The sequence below is a fragment of the Dipodomys spectabilis genome, unplaced genomic scaffold, assembly GCF_019054845.1.
Source record: "Dipodomys spectabilis isolate Male_0828 unplaced genomic scaffold, ASM1905484v1 ptg000376l, whole genome shotgun sequence".
Taxonomy (NCBI): domain Eukaryota; kingdom Metazoa; phylum Chordata; class Mammalia; order Rodentia; family Heteromyidae; genus Dipodomys; species Dipodomys spectabilis.
The window spans coordinates 1,197,423-1,215,586 of NW_024871053.1; the positions used below are offsets into that span (position 1 = coordinate 1,197,423).

At 36.7% G+C, this 18,164-nt stretch overlaps 1 pseudogene; it reads right to left on the reverse strand.

The window, feature by feature from the left end:
* Positions 1 to 17,162: 17,162 nt before the first annotated feature.
* On the reverse strand, positions 17,163 to 17,228 carry LOC122096559 (annotated as a pseudogene).
* Positions 17,229 to 18,164: the final 936 nt, after the last annotated feature.

The window sequence follows — 18,164 nt, forward strand, 5'->3', positions numbered from 1 at the left end:
TTTTTTCTTTCTGTTTTTTAGCTCCCGTATGGAAGATTAAATAGCTATAGGTCTTTAGGTTCATTTCTGGGTTTTCAATTTTATCCATTTATCCTGAGGTCGGTAAATCTGCCAGTAACAAGCTGTTATGATTACTATGGCATTAGAGAAGAGTTTGGTATTGATATTCCTCCAAGACTGTTCTTTCTGTTAAGAATCATTTTGGCTATTTGGGGTCTTTTATTGTTCTATATCAATTTTTGGATTGCCTCTTCTATTTGCTTGAAGAATGAGGTTGGAATATTGATAGCTATCTCATGGAATTTGTAGATAGCCTTTGGCAGTTTTTCCTTTTTCACGATGTTGATCTTTCCAATCCAGGAGTGTGCGAGATTTTTTTGCCACTTTCTAAGATCTGTTTTGATTTCCTTTTTCAAGTTTTTAAGGTTTTCATCATAGAGGTCCTTCACTTCTTTGGTTAAGTGAATTAGGAGGTATTTTATTTTTTGTGGGGCTATTAAGAATGGAGTTGCTTTCCTAATTTCAGCGACACGTTTCTCATTTTAGGCATATAGAAAAACAACTGATTATTGAGGGTTAATTTTATACCCTGATACTTTGCCAAAGTTTTGAAACAGCTTGAGTAATTTGGGAGTGGAGTCTATGCGATTCTTTAAATACAAGATACTTTCATCTGCAAAGAGGGAGGGTTTTACTTCTTCTTTCCCTATTAGATCCCCTTTATGTTTGCATCTTGTCTTATTGCTGTAGCTAGGCATTTTAATACTTGGTTGAAGAAAAGTGGAGAGATTGGACATCCTTTTCTCATTTTTGAGTTAAGAGGAAATGTCTTTAGTTTTTCACGATTTAGTATAATGCTGGCTGTAGGTTTGTATATACAGCCTTTATTGTATTGAGGAATGTTCCATGGATTTCTAATTTTTCCAGAACCTTCATCATAATGGGCTGTTGTATCTTGTCAAATACTTTTTCTGCATCTATTGAGGTAACCATGGGATTCTTATCCTTGCTCCTGTTGATGTGATGAATTATATTAATTCATTTGCATATATTGAACCAGCTTTGCATCCCTGAAATGAATCCTGTTTGATCGTGTTGTATGATTTTTTAGATGAATTGTTGAAGTCGATTGGCCAAAATTTTGTTAAGAAGTTTTGCATCAATATTCATCAAAGAATATGTCTATAGTTCTCTTTCTTTGATGAGTCCGTGCCTGGTTTTGGGATAAGGGTTATGATGACTTCATAGAATGAGTTCGGTAGTGAACTTTCTCTTTCAATTACATTGAAGAGTTGGAGGAGTATTGGTGTGAGCTCTGCTTTGAAGGGCTTGTTGAATTCTGCTGTAAACCATCTGGTCCTAGGCTTTTCTTAGTTGGGAGGTCTCTTATTGCTGTTTCGATTTCAATGCTTGGTATGGGCCTGTTAAGATGGTTTAACTCATCTTGGTTTAGTTTTGGCATGTCAATATTTGCTAGGAAATGGTCCATTTCTGCCACGTTCTCAAACTTGTAAGCATAAATTTTTGAGAAGTATTCCCTTATAATATTCAGAATCTTGTTTGTTTCTGGGGTGATATTTTCATTCTCATCTCTGAGTTTATTTATTTAGGTGAGTTCTCTTCTTTTTCTGATAAGATTTGCTAAGGGTCTGTCAATTTTGGTAATACTTTCATAGAACTAACTCTTTGTTTTGTTGATTCTTTATTCGGTTTTTTGGGGGATTCTAATTCATTTAATTCTGATTTAATTTTAATTATTTCTTTCCATCTACTGCATTGGGGTTTATCTTGATGTTCTTTTCAAGGAGGCTCAGATGTGTCATTAAATTGTTGGCTTCAGATCTCTCCAATTTGTTGGTGTAGGAACTCAGAGCTATAAACTTGCCCCTGATTCCTACCTTTGCTGTGTCCCGGAGGAGCTGGTGATTTGTGTGCTCATTTTTGTTGAATATCATGAATATTTGAATTTCCTTTCTAATCTCTTCTATGATCCAATCGTCATTCAGCAGTGTCTTGTTCAGCCTCCATGTGTTACCGGACTTTCTTTGGTGGCTTTGGGTGTTGAGTTCTAATTTTACTCCCTTGTGGTCTGAGAGAATGCAAGGTATAACTTCAATGTTTCTGAATTTGGACAAGTTTGTTTTGTGACTTAAAATGTGGTCTATTTTGGAAAATGTTCCATGTAGTGCTGAGATAAACATGTATTCTGATGCTGCTGGTTGAAATATGCAGTAGATGTCTGTTAAATCTTGTTGATTTATGCAGTTGTTTAGATCTGCGGTTTCTCTGTTGAGTTTTTGCCGAGTTCATCTATCTAGTGGAGAAAGTGTTAAAGTCCCCAACAATTAATGTCTTTGGATCTATGTGGGATTTGTGGGACAGTAATGATTCTTGGATAAACTTGGGTGCTCCTTTGTTTAGTGAATAGATACTTAGAATTGTAAAATCCTCCTGAAGGAGATATCCCTTAATTGGTATGTAGGGACCTTCTTTATCTCTTCTCTTTTAATTTGAAGTCTATTTAATCTGATATTAGGATTGCAACTCCTGCCTGTTTATGGGGGCCATTTGTTTGGCAGATTTTGTTCAAACCTTTCACAATAAAAATGTGTTTGTTTTTATGGGCATGATGTGACTCCTGAAGGCAGCAGATAGAAGGATCTTGCTTTTTCATCCAACTAGACAGTCTATGTTGCTTATTGGAGAGTTAAGTGCATCAATGTTGAGAAATAGGACTGAGAGTTATTTGGGAGTTCCTGCCATTTTATCCACCTTGGGGGCTGTGGCACCTGGGTTTTTTCTATGGTTCTTGGATTCTCAGTTTGTGTGCAGTTTTTTGGCTTTTATTTTGGTCTTGTTGATGTTCTATGTGTAGGGCATCTTTAAGAATCTTTTGTAGGGCTGGTTTGGTGGAGATATATTGTTTCAATATTTCTTTGCTATGGAAGGTTTTACGTGGACCTTCAGTTATGCAGGAGAGTTTAGCTGGGTACAGAAATCTTGGTTGGTAGTTATTTGTCTTTAGGGCATAGCATACATCATTCCAGGCTCTTCTTGCTTTGATTGTCTCTGCTGAGAAATCTGAAGTGATTCTAATTGGATTCCCTTTATAGGTGATTGATTTTTTCTCCTTGACCGCTTTAAGGATGTTTTCTTTGGTCTGAATTGATCCTGTGTGAATTATAATGTGACAGTGGGATGTCCTATTCTTGTCTGGTCTCTTTGGAGATGTAAAAGTTTCTTGAATCTGAATAGGCCTTCTTTTTGCAGTTTGGGAAGTTCTCTGCTAGCGTCCTATTAAACAAATGTCCTAGACCATTGACTTCTGTATCTAGGTGCTCCTCTACACCCATTATCCTCAGATTAGGCCTTCTGATGGTGTCTTCCAAGTGTTGAATAGATCTATCATATTTCTTGGATATGTCTTGGATGGTTGTATGTTCTTTCTCTATAATATCTAGGCTTTCTTCAGTCTCTGAAATTCGATCTTCTGCATGGTCTAACCTACTATTAAGAGTTTCTACTTTGTTTTCTTTTTTTTTTTCTTTTCCTTCTAGTTGGTCGGCTTTGATGGCTTTAAATTCTTTATTGGAGCTTTGTTTTAGATCTTGTATGAATTTCTTTACTTCCTTAATTTGGTGCTCAATGTTTTTATTCTCAAATCACTTAGTTGTTTGGTTATGGTTTCCTTGCACTTCCATTGCATTCCATCTGTTTGGTTCCATTCATCATTCCCTTTGTGGTCTCCCTCAGTTCTTTCAGCTCTCTGTTTATGGATTCCATCAATGCCTTTAGTGATCTTTCTGTATTTTCATCCTGCTCTCTCAATTCCTGTATTACTCTTTGATTAGTTTCCTCATGTTCACGCAATTCGTGTAGTTCTCTCTGAGTGTTCTCAGCCTGCTCATGCCATTCCTGACTTTCTCTTTGACTGATCTCAGCCTGCTCACGCCATTTCTCTTTGAATTTTCTCAGCCTGTTCATGCCATTCCTGTATCAATCTTTGAGTAGCTTCCTCACACTCATGATATTCCTGTATTGACCTTTGTTTGGCCTCCTCTCTCCCTATCACGCTCATACAGAGTCCTTTGCAGATTTTCAATCTTTTCATTTACCACGTTTACCAGTAGTGTTTGTAGAGCTTGTTGGGAACTCTCCAATGTATTATTCATTATCTGTTCTGTCCCCTGATTGTCATGAGTGGGAGTTGAGATACCTGGACTTGCCATTCTTCTTGTGTTTTTCTGGCTTCCCCTGCCCATTTTGGATGAAAGTAACACCAGTTTGGGCTACAACACTATTTTAAGGCAAGCATCAACCGAAGTCTGTAGTTGCACAGTCAAAAGTCTGCAGATACAATCTAGTTCAACAGATATAGCTATTCAACATCAAACAACTATGTATTAATGGGCTATGAATCGCAAAGAAGATTTTGGCAAACAGAAATTATTAGGTTTAGGGAGAGATGTGGGTAAAAATAGGAATAGAGGGATGTGAAAAGGCAAAGGGAGAATTAACTAATTCTTAATCTCAAAGTGGTAAATAGGTTGGATAGGATGAAAGTGGAGAGAGAGATAAAAGAAGAAAGAGGAAGAAAAAAAAGACAAGAAAAATTAGAAAAATAAAAAATAAAAATAGAACCTAAAAAATTATGCAAATTTGAAAACATAATATTCACAAAAGAACATGGATAGAATAAGAAAATGGAAGGCATAGAAAGGAGATGTGAAAAACTTAAAAATAAAAATGCTTAAAATATTATATATTTATAAAGAGGTAGTACTGCTATTAAGGAATTTAAGTCTAAGAGGTTTTAAGCTGAATAATAAATTTCTGGATTAAGTGTGTAGACAATTGGGGCTAAGGTGTAATAATTGACTACGGGTATATCTGATGAGCAGAACAGCAATTAAGTCATGCAAAGAGGAATGAAATAGAAGAAAAAGTGAAAAGAATGAGAAGGAAAGGAAAAAAAGATCAAAAGGTCAGTAGAGCTAAACAAAAAAAGTTTAAAAAAAGAGAAAAAACACACACATAAAAATTATAAGAGGAAGAAAAACAAAGTTAATAGAAAACAAAAAAAAGTTAAAAATTAAAAAAAGTTTTAGAAAATTTTTTTTTATAAAAGGTACAAAAAAAGTGTGCTTTGATTTTTTTTGGGGGATGGGATGATCCTGTATCTCCCTTGTGTACGTAACCAGTCTCTTGTTGGAGTCTCTGGTCTCTTTGTCGTGTTTTATTTTCCTGTGGCTTGGCTGGTTTCTTAAGTCAGTTTGTTTGAGCAAGCAGAAAAATGCTCTGCTTTACCCAGGATTTAATGATTCCCATCCCAGGCTAGTTCAATGGGATGGAAATCTGCTTTGAGTATCACAAAAGAGCGAGATGGTTGTTTCCTCTAGTTTGGAGATGCTGTGATGAGGCTAGGTTCTGGGTAGAGTTGAGGCCTTTCAGCAAACAGCAGCTTTTCCCTGAGGAGCTAGCTTCTGGAGCTCAGCCTGGAACCATTCTCAGGGTCTATGTTTACTGAATTTCAATTGATTGTCAAAGAAGCTGTAGGGAGGTGCAGCTTCTGGCTCTGTTTACCCAGTAAAGATATCCACTGCTGGGACTGGCGGAGCTTGCTCAGTCCTGGCTGGGTGACTTTTCCCTGGGTGGAGCTGAACCTGGAAGGTCAGGTTCGGGTCCTGTGACCTGCTAAATGACTCTTGTTTTCTTCCAAGGCCTGAGTTGGAGCTACCTGCTCAGCCAGGCCTTGGTCAGTATCAAATATAGAAATCCCCCTAGTGGGGGGGAGGGGTGACCTTCCCTCCTCTGTCCCTGTGATGGAGTGAGGATGTCAGGTTACTCAAACCAGACTCGGTTCCTGGGTCATCTCTGATCTGCGAACTACAGGATGAAGACGTCTGCACCTTGTCAGTTCTTGCTGGTGTTGAGTAGTACCCGCTTGCCCACCGCATTTGCTGCATTTGTCCCGGACTCTCTGTGTTGCAGGTATGGCCGTTACGGCCGCCTTTGCCGCGGCTGCAGCCGCGGCTGCTGGCAAGTGTTCATATCTGTCTCCTTGCCTGGATTTTCCCTCTCTGGCCTAACTCTCTGTCCTGTGATGGCATACTTGATGTGATTCTCTGGCTTACGACTGTTCACTGGAAGACTAAAACTGCTTTCTATGCGAGAGCTTGTTTATCCTCCAGCTTCTCCTCTGCCATCTTCCAACACACTTACTTACCTATCACTTCCGATCACAAATCCTCTCATGAATTTTTATAGTATCTTTGAATAAATCACATGATTTTCATGTACTTATCGTCTTAAGGAAAGACAGTCTGCTTCTATATATATTGTTCTATGTGACAAACCCTTTTTTTTGGTTGCTCTATTTGCTGAATAAATGTCTTACAGGAAAGAGGATATTGACAGCAAATCTGGGTGTAATTTTCATTTTTTAAATTTGAAATATAATATAAACTTTGTTGTGACTTGTCATTTTCTAAAAATGAGTGATATTCATGAACACTAATATTTTGGTGACTTTAAGTATAGTGAGACTTGATGTGGTAGTTCTTGTGTCTAATTGACTTAACAATTAGATTATCTATGTATAAACATGTGCATTCCACATTTTTATTTTTGTATATAAAATAGTCCCCAAGGAATTACTTTAAAGTGATAATGTGTGGTTTCTTCCTGTTCCAAACTTTGTATTTATTTCATTAAAAGTACTAGAAATACATGATGTTTACTCCAGCAATTTAAAAGATCAGAATATATTTCTAAAGAGAATGGATTTATTGATTAAACAGAAAAGAGTAAAATAATCAGGTTTCTTGCTTGAGACTACATGTAGCTCAAGATGAGACTCAAAGAAAAATTCATATTAATATTACTGAGATTTATATCACAATATAAGCAATATAGGTATTTTAAGGAATTGGTCATCCAAAACCCTAGATGCCTAATGGATGAAGAATGGAATTGAAATTAGCAGAGGAAAACAATTCAACCTGCAGATATTATGATTTTATAATACTAACATGAAAGAAATGGAGCTTTTGCCTTTTTGAAGAAGAAAGTTTAGCCAGTAATTTCAATGTAAGGCAACAGTTGTAATGAGTCTACAGTCTTTTCCTCCAAGATATCCAAGAATAATATTCTCATCCTCTGAAGAGTAAATAAGTAATTATTTTAATTAGCTTTGTTTAATATTAATTTACTTGTAGCAAATAGGTTAAAATGTCTGCTATCTTTCTTTCAATGTAATAACATAAATTTCATATTTTTACTGTCTCTTCATACAAGCCTGAAATCACTATTTCAAAGTAACACAAACAAAAAACAAAAATAACCTGATACAACCATCACAAATCCTAAATTATGTGAAAAAATCAACAACATATAAAATAAATCTGACGAAGAGGAAAAACAATGGCAGAATAACAACAGAAAATTACTATACCTCTCCCTAATGAAACAGAGATTTAGAGTCCTACCTGGTACTCCACTTCTAGAGGGTCACATCAAGTCAGCTATAATTATATATAGATGTACTATTCAAAAGACGATTTAAGAAATCTATGAAAAGTTACCCAGCCAGGCAGGTGACTGCTGTGACTGTGTTGGCCAACATATTCAAAAGCACAGCTGCAGTGTGGAAATAAAAGGTCCACATGGGAAAAAGCAGGAACAGAAGTATACATTGGAGACAGCCACATCCATAATCATAGACAGTTCAAGATACCACTGGCAGCCCGAACTGTCATTGGACCAACACTTATTAACATCACAACATCTCATACGGGTTGGGAAAATTATACTAAGAGAAAATAGAAAAGAATGCACACTCAGAGTAATATAGGTTTCATAGATTCATTCATTTATGGTAGCTAGAAGGTGCCTACAAATCTACAAGTGCAAGAGAGATTCTACATCATCCCAGATAGAATGGCCGATAATGGAAAACTGACAATAGCGAATGCTGACGTGGATATAGCCAAAGGGGAACTCAATTACACTGTTGGAGGGAAATTAAACTTGTTCAACCACTCACGCATGCCGTATGGACTTTCCTCAAAAGACTAAACATAGATTTCCCTTATAACCTCATAATTCCTGTCACGGACAGTAATCCAATAAATAACAAACAAGCTCACATGAAAGCTACCAGCATAACAATGTTCATGGTCCAGTCCCAGAGTTCAAGGACTGGAAAAAAGTTAACACTGCTGGCATTTGTTTCCCCAAATATGAACCTTTTGACGTAAGATACCAATTCATTCTATTTGCAGCAGCTAGGATAGGACTTGAATGTAGTGGGTGATAAACTGGCTTCTTTGTTGAATGCTAGGCAAAGCTGTAGGCAGTCCAAGAAAAAGGAGATTTTTTGTTGTTGTTGTTGGTCAAGGGGCTTGAAGTCTATGCTTGGCCACTGTCTCTGAGCTCTTCAACTCAAGGTGAGTGCTCTACATCTTGAACCACAGTTCCACTTTTGTTTTTCTGGTGGTTAATTGGAGATGAGTCTAAGAGACTTTCCTGCCTAGGCTGGCTTTGAACAGCAGTCCTCAGATCTCAGCTTCCTGAGTAGCTAGGATTACAGCTGTGAGCCACTGGCACCAGTTTAAAAATGTGGGACTTTTATAAAAGAAAATCCACCTCTTCACCTCTGTCTAAACTTCAGATATCACTATTAGAACACTTCATCCTTGACTCATTTCATCAGACATTTGTAAATTTTCTCTTTTCCTTCATGTGGGAAAACTGCAGTCAATATCAACACATTTGAGGGACTGGATCAATTATATGGTAATTGCTAGCACCTAAATCAAGAACATTTACATCAAAAAAATGAAACCCTCATTTGGAATAATTGTTTTCTCTTTTTATTACAAATCTGTGCTTTATTACTTCCTAAAGTGATATTGGACCTCCTAACAGAGTGATGATATTTTCTTTCTCTTCAGCAATTGGTCTTCTTCCACATGTGGTCAAATATTTAAGAATTCAAAGATTTCCATTAAAAATTCATTAACCTGATGTCTAAGAATATATGCATTTCTGGAATGTGGTCTGCTGTCTTGTTCTTACATGCACAGGACTTCTATGATTTATTTGTTCTACAAGGAATACTATTTTCCAATCTTTGTGTGACCAATTTTAATCTCTCTGATCAGTCTTTTAGACCCTCTCTCTGGAGTCTCATTTCAGTCTGCCTCATCAAAAATATCTTATTTATCAGCTCAATTATTCTCAGCTTCTGTTTTTGCCTGACTTCATGTGGGCTGTGATAGCAGTGCTTACTGGAGTTTTTTGTTTGTTTTGTTTTTAGCGGTCTAGGATTACTCTTCGATGTATTAGCTTCTCTGGGCCCCAGTGATCCGCTGGCCTAGAGTCAATGGGTTTTTCTCCTAAACGTAAAAATCCAGCTGACTATATTCCTGTTTTTATTGTCTCAAAATGAGGCAATCTGGCATCCTTGGAAATCCAGGAATACTTCTCTGTAACCACTTACATAAATGGTCTATCAAGATGGCTTCTCAAGGTTGACTGTGAAAAATGTTCATTTCCAACTCACCTCCGTAAAACAGATCACTTCCCTGGGAGCAAAATTTTGGAAAGAAGGTTCCCCTTCTCTTATGATAGATCAAACCGTAATATTCTGCAGTTGTGGACAGCCTGGAACACATTTTCCCAAGAATATTCTGTAGTGTAAAAGAGGACCAACTATCAAAATGAAGTTGAAAATACTTGTCTACTACAGACTGATTTATCTTGCTTAGAACTTTTGTTGTTTTCATTACTTCAAACACATGGGTAATTTGTATTGGGATTAGACAAGTTTCAAAGGATTAATGGAATAAATATTCAGTTTAGTTTCATATATCCAATATAATACACTTAACCCTTTATGCAAAATTAAATGCAACTGTCAAGAATATAAAATAAGCCTCAATATGTATAATCTGGCACATATACACTATCATCTACTCAGAAATTCAGTCTCTCTATAAGTATTTATTTGGTACAAAATAAGAAAAATTTAATTAAAGAATATGACTTTTATGTATCATCTGAAATACTCCTCGTGTATATAGTTGTATATAATTTTGTAGATGTCACCTAGACAGGAATTTAACATGTATGTAGAATTCAAATTTCTAGAATTTAAGCTTGATGAGATGAGTCATACCCTCATGTAGTGTGGTGCAAATTTTACCACAGTGATGAATCCTGCCAGCTCATACCAAAATCATGTGCAATAATGTATTATTTGATGTTAAGATGAGTGCTAAGTGTAAAATACACTTTGCTTTAATACATTAATTCACAGATATGAAACAATAATGATATATCATTTGTTTAAATTCTAATGCTTCTCAATTTTACAATTCATGAAATATATCATTAAAATTAGTTTCACTTTCTTCTTTCCTATAGCTACTAAAATTATATATTAAACATTCAATATTAAGAATTCAGTAATAAGTAACCTATTATTAAAATTATATACTATTAAACTGTGATTTGAAGTATAGTTCTAACAAATTTTGATATAAATATATTTAATAGAATTGTGGGTAATTCCTTTTAAACCTACCTGCTTGTTATTTGTTTCCTAGTTGTGTCATCTGTTATTCTTGGTCCAAGTCATCTCTCCACCTTAGTTGTTTAATTTTCAATTTTTTCTCTATTGGTTTACTGATTTTGCATTTTGTTTTCCCTTTTCAGTGACTGACATGAGGTTGAAAAATCTGTATGGTAGTTTATTACTTGTATACTATAGTAAAATTCCTGTCTTTGAGTTCATTTCACTTGGAATCACCTTATATGGTCATATGTACATAGCAATTGAGCTATTCTGTTCATCTACTAAGATTATCCTTGATGTACACAATAATGCTGCCCTATTACCCAGTAATCACACTTCTGGGCATTTACTCAAGTGACCACAAACAAGGACACACTAAAGCTACCAGCACAATTATGTTTATCACTGTGTTATTTACCATAGCTAAGATGGAATCAATCCAGTTGCCCCTCAGTAGATGAATGGTTCAAGAAAATATAACACACACACACATAGATGGAATCAACCCAGTTGCCTCTCAGTAGATGAATGGCTTATGAAAATGTAAAACACACACATGCACCCATACATACACATGGAATACTATGCTTCCATCAGAAATAATGATACCACACGATTTGTAAGGAAATGGAAGATCTTGGAAAAATCACATTAAGTGAAGTAAGCCAGACTTAAAGAAAAATAGGTCCCATGGGTTCCCTTATTTTTAATAATTAATTCATATCAAGGATAATCTCATGTATTTTAATTTGACATTTTTTTATGTTGAGTATGCATTATTGCTATATTTTTGTTATTGTTTCTGAAAACAGACAGGTATATTTAAAGAATTACGTTCATCTGATCCATTACTGAAGGAAGAAAAACTAAAAGAGCAACCTAAAATAAAGAACAATTCCTATTTATTTAGCTTCATTCCTATGTAAGTCCAGTGTTGCCCACAGTATTCTCATGTTGTACATTACAACTCTATACTTGGTCATCCTATATATGTACAATCATCTATATTGTGACCTAAATATCCCAGCAATTGCAGTTTGCTTTACTTTTTGAAAAATTTCTCTGTTGTTTTAGGTTTTGTGTGTGTGTGTGTGTGTGTGTGTGTGTGTGTGTGTGTGTGGGTGGGTGTGGGTGTGGGTGTGTGGTTTTATAAAGATCAGAAAACAACATTTTCTTCATTTAGAATACATCTTTCAGGTCATTGTAAGTTGTGGATAATGGTAGAAGTCTCTTAGTATTTTAAGGATGAAACAGAAAACTATATTTGTGCATGCACCAAAGTTGCTTTATTAGTCTGTAGTTGAACACTTACCTTCTATTTATATCTTGCCTGTTGTGAATAATGTGAATAACAATGAACTACAGATATATTTATGAGTTACCCAGAGAGAAATAATCATGTTATTGGTGGGTGAGATGGTATTTCAACTTTGTATTTCTTTAGAAAAATGCATACTACTTTCTACGAGAATACTACCCTGTATTTTGACAAAGAGTGTAGAAAAGTTCCTTTTCTCCACACTCTCACCAACATTATTACATTTTGAGGTTTGTAAAAGGACATATTTTTACTATGTGCAATACCCCAGACTGGCCTTAGACTCAAATCCTCTTATTCCAACCTCTGAAATGCTTGGAATTACAAGCCTTTACCACCACACCAAGTTCCTTTGATTTTTTTATAAGAGTTATAATAGTTATGAAATACTATCATACTAATTTTGAATTGCATTTCTGTAATGACTTCTGTTCAGAAAGCATTAAGGTAGCATAGAAGTGGTATTAAGCACAACTTTTTAAACCCACTGGTGATTTTCAGGACTATTTGGAAAACATGTCTATTCAGAACTTTTGTCCATTTTTAATCGAGTTCCTTGTTAATCTCATCAGTAATCTCTATATAGAAAATCAATAATTAATTCAAGGTAGTAGAAAGACAAAATGAACAACTCCTATTATTTTTCAATATTTAATAAAATGATATTGCTTAAATCATTTTGTGTTTATGCTTGAGACTATATAACTCAATTTAGTTAGACCTTTTATAAGACTATATATATTTTATTTATTTTATGCTGATTGCTCTTTCCAAAGCCTGCATGTCTAATTTTCCTGGTCTCATGTGGTTCAGATTTCAAACTGAAGAACAAATTGAAGGAAGCAACCAAAAAATAGAGTTTCCCTCATCTGATGATGCCTCTACTAGAATGAGGAAAGAGTTCATGCTGCTAAGGACCTATGATAGTATATCAAAAAGAGAATTAATTCTTCTAGGTCTTCCCTATCTTTGCAATTTAACTTAAACGATGTAAAACACAATATACTGCTCAGTTACTTTTAGGATTTATCAGTTTTGCACATTTTCATATGGACTTCACCTCAGTCTACAACATTCCTACATTATTCTGTCCTTGATATTTTTACACTATCAAGACATAAGGTAACCAGTTTGATTTACAGCATGAGAAGTTATCCACCTGGCTTCCTTGGATGCAAAGCATAGTCAATGGATAATATTACTTCTGGTTTCTCACTACATGTAATGATTTCTGTAATATATATCACATTCTGTTTAGTATTACAAAAGAACTGTTAGCCGGCGCTGGTGGCTCATACCTATAATCCTAGCTACTGAGGAGGCTGAAATTTGAGGATTGCGGTTTAAAGCCAGCATGGGCATGAAAGTCTGTGAGACTCTTATCTCCAAAAAAACACTAGAAAACTGGAAATGATGCTGTGGCTCAAGTGGTAGAGCGCTAGCCTTGAAGTGAAGAGCTGAGGGACAGCGCCCAAGCCCAGAGTTCAAGCCCCACAAACAAAACAAAAACAAAAAAACCTGCTGGCTAAGCTGAAACCTCATTCATAGAAGTTTATGTTAATTATTTCAATAGTTTTATGTCTCTTAGTTTTTAAGAAAACGTTTACTATAATGCTAATGTTATTCCCATTTTAGTGTTGAGAAAATTGTAATTAAAGGAACTAAGTGCATGGCCTAAAGACACACAGGAGGAAGAAAATTAGTCAAAGTTTCCAAAAACCTTTCAGCAATACAAAAATGGTAGGTAAAATCTCTCCATTCTCTTATACTCTCAATTCAATATTCATATTATCCAATAACTAATAGCATAAAAATTATTGTCCATGGTGTGGGGAAATCTGTGGGGAACACAGGTAGCAAAGATGGCCCTGAGAGGAAGTTGAGTGGGCAGAGCAGGATTTGTTTAGATTCAGTGTGTAAACAACTCATGGAAGCTTAGGTGCATGATAAGGTATGGCCTTTCAGTGATTGGTTGGTTCCATTTCCTCCCCTCTCACGCAGTCTTTTGCTTTAAAAAGGGGATGCTCCCTGTTAATAAAGGAGTTCCTGCTTGGTTTGACTCCCCGCTGCATCTGATTGTCTCCTGGGTAAGGGAGGCTGGGGAACAGACGAGCTCTTGTGTTCTTTAACAATTGCAGATGGTGATGCTCTAGCTGATGGCTGTCCTGACCTTCCCAGTCCCGGCAATGGCTATGGAATCCACATCAACCTCAGTGGGTGACCTGGGCAGTGATCAGCACTGGCAATGCAGAAATCATCGATAGCATCACAAGAGAAACTGTCCCTTCGACCTGGTGGCCTGACCTTCATTTTGATCACCACCCTATGTCATTATGTATGGACTGTGTAAAACATATTTCTGTAGGAGTTATCTATTTTAATGTTACCTGCTCTAATTGTTCTTTTACTAATTGCTTGTACAACCACTTTCTGTTATGTGTCCTGTAAATATATCTAAAACCTACTCTAGAACAAGCCCCACCTCTGGACTCTAAAGTGGCAAAGACTGCTATCCCATCCCTTACTAACGTTAAAGGGCTAATGACATTGTTGGCCTGGAAATGCTTTTGCTGATGGTTTTTCTATGCCTTCCTTGCATTATACGTGCACTGCAAAACTCTTATGAGCCAGCTAGTTACATAAGATCAAGTTCCAAGTGTGAATAAATTTCCCCCGAGAGGAACTGCAGCCAGAGACGGGTAAGAAGGGGTGCCAGTATGACCAACTTAAGACAGGGCCTTCAACTTTGCTCTGAAGAAGTTTCAGATGATGGATAAGACAGACAAGGTGATCTACCCAACCTGACAGGCGAGTTCATTTCTTTAAACAGAGACGGGGTGTTGGGAGCTGACAGTAAAGTTTAAAGGTCATCTTGACCCCTGTTCTGGCTTGAAGGCACGTACAAGGAACTTGCTTACTTGAAAGACACCAGGTGCCTGGGATTGCTTTGCTATGTCTGCACAGTTTGTTTCAAATTTTACTGCTTGGGACATTTCTAAATGTGATGGGGCTAATGTTTATTATTGTGCTAGGTGGGGAATGAGAGGTAACTGGGACGAGCTCTTATGCACAAGGGACCTCCTTCCAGACTTGCCTCCAATCCCTTGCATGGCCAAATGTAATCCTGTTAAAAATAACCTTTACAGAGGAGGGGGAAAAGATAACTAACTGGGAGGTGGATCTGCCATTAAAACAAAAAGGGTGAATATGTGGGGAAATCTGTGGGGAACACAGGTAGCTAAGATGGCCCTGAGAGGAAGTTGAGTGGGCAGAGCCGGATTTGTTTAGGTTCCGTGTGTAAACAACTCATGGAAGCTTAGGTGCATGATAAGGTATGGCCTTTCCGTGATTGCTGGGTTCCATTTCCTCCCTTCCCACGCAGTCTTTTGCTTTAAAAAGGGTATGCTCCCTATTAATAAACGAGTTCCTGCTTGGTTTGACTCCTCACTGCATCTGATTGTCTCCTGGGCTAAGGGAGGCTGGGGAAGGGGCAAGCAGCTGCACTTTGCACTTACCTTTCCTCGGACCCCGTCCATCCAAAGACGGATGAAGACCCAACACATGGTAATTGCTTTCTGCCACATTTTGTCTTCAACACAGACTGTGTTGGTGACATTGTGTTATCATGCACAGACTGAGATTATAAATTAAGATCCAAAGAGAGCCCAATTTCTTCTGTCCCATAGTTCTAGTATCCTTTTAAAAAAGTACTTAAACTTTTAAATACCATCACTTACTGTCTTGTAAGAATCCCAAAACGAAATAAATTCACATATAATCACTCCAAAATGCTTTAAAAGTAGGAAATGATAAAAGAGTACTCCGTGAAGTAAAGTTTCTTCTACTTATAGAATTATTCTTAAAACCTTGTTCTGGTTGGTCACATCTGTAATCCTGCCCACTCGTCATATCTACTGAGGAGCTTGAGATCTGTGGATAAGTGTTGGAAGCCAATCAGAGCAAAAAATAATTCATAAAATTATTTTTTAAAAATGTAAATGAACTAGAAAAAGGCCAGGAATGGAGATGTAGTTCATATACTAGCTCACCAATCTAGAGAAGAAAGGCCTAGCAAGACCTTGAAGCCCTGAGTTCAAACTGAGCATGCCAACAAACAGGCATGCACATGCACTCCTGTGCACGTGTGCACATACACACACATACTTATTCAAAATATCTTCAGGTCAGTGATTTGTATTAATTTCTTTGTTACGGTTATTATATGGGTAAAATAATAGAAATAAACTATTCTATCTCAGAACATTTTTAAACGTTTTTTATTGTAAAAATACTTTATAGAGGGTTTACAGTTACATGAGCAAGGTAATGAGTACATTTCCTATCAAGAATTGTTAGCTCCCCTTTGTTTTTCCCCTACCATCCCTTCCCTTCTACCTCCACAAGTACAGTCCTCACCCCCCCCCACTCCTCCACCCTAACCCTGCCTAAATTGTAAAGTTCATTTTTCAACATAGTGCCTTGTGCATCTCATTGTTTCAATGTGTCAACCTGTATCTCTATTTAAGCATTTTGTTTTTTTCCCTTCCCTCCCCAAATTAGAGAAGTGTATATACAAGATGCAGGCACACTAACATCAAATACTGTGAAAACAGGGGTTATGCTGTGTGGGAGGACCATATAAAAAACAAAAAAATAGCATCGCACATTATAGATGTGTTAAAAACAACAGCAAGAAAAAAAAACACTTGTGTTCCTATCTTGAGGTTCATTTAGCTTAACATCACCTTATCTAGTCATATGCATATAGCTTTTGACCATTTCTGCTTATCACAGACATAGATTTACTTATCGCAAATAAGGGATACCATGGACCTATGTTTCTTTGGACTTGGCTCACGTCAGTTAATATAATTTTTTCTAAGTTTTTCCATTTCATAACAAATTGGGTGATGTCATTCATTCTGATGGACGATAGAATTCCCATACACACACACACACACACACACACACACACAGCGTTTTTTGATATATTCATCTACTTAGGGGCATCGGGGTTGGTTATATATCTTACCTATGGTAAATAATGCTGCAATAAACATATTTGTGCTGGTAGTTTTAGTATGGTCTTGTTTGTAATCATTTGGGTGAATGCCCAAAAGTGGGATTTCTGGATCATAGGGGAGCTGTATTTGGAATCTTTTGAGGAACTTCCATACTGCTTTCCAAGTGGTTGAACAAGTTTATACTCCCACGAAGAATGCAGTAAGGTTCCCTTCTGGCCACATCCCCTCCAGCATCTGTTGTAAAAATTTGGAATGCTTCACGAATTTACATGTCATCCTTACCCAGGGGCCAAGCTATTCTTCTCAACAGAGAAACCGCACATTTAAACAACTGCTTAGATCAATTAGATTTAACAGACGCCTGCTGCATATTTCACCCAGCAGCATCAGAATATACTTTTTCTCAGCAGCACATGGAACATATTCCAAAATAGACCACATTTTAGGCCACAAAGCAAACTTGTCCAAATTCAGATACATTGAAGTTATACCTTGAATTCTTTCAGACCACAAGGGAGTAAAATTAGAACTCAACACCAAAAGCCACCAAAGAAAATCCGGTAACATATGGAGGCTGAACAAGACACTGCTGACACACAAGTGGGTCGTGGAAGAGATTAGAAAGGAAATTCAAATGTTCATGATATTCAACAAAAATGAGCACACAAATCACCAGCTCCTCTGGGACACAGCAAAGGCAGTACTCAGGGGCAAGTTTATAGCTTTGAGCTCTTACATCATTATATTGCAGAGATCTGAAACCAACAATTTAATGAGACAACTGAGCCTCCTTTAAAAAGAGCAGCAAGATAAACCCTCATCTAGTAGACAAAAAGAAATAGTTAAAATTAAATCAGAATTAAATGTATTAGAATCCACAAAAAAACATACAAAAAAATCAACAAAACAAAGAGTTGCTTCTTCAAAAAAATTAACAAAATTGAAAGACCCTTAGCAAATCTTATGAGAAAAAGAAAAGAACACACCCAAATAAATAAACTCAGAGATGAGAATGGAAATATCACCACAGAAACAACCAAGATTCAAAACATTATAAGGGAATACTTCTCAAAACTATGTGCTAATAAGTTTGAGAAGTTGGCAGAAATATTGACATGCCAAAACTAAACCAAGATGAGTTAAACCATCTTAACAGGCCCATATCAAGCATTGAAATACAGCAATAAGAGACCTGCCGGGGAGTTCCGGGAAGATGGCGGAGGAGAAGCTGGAATCTGAACAA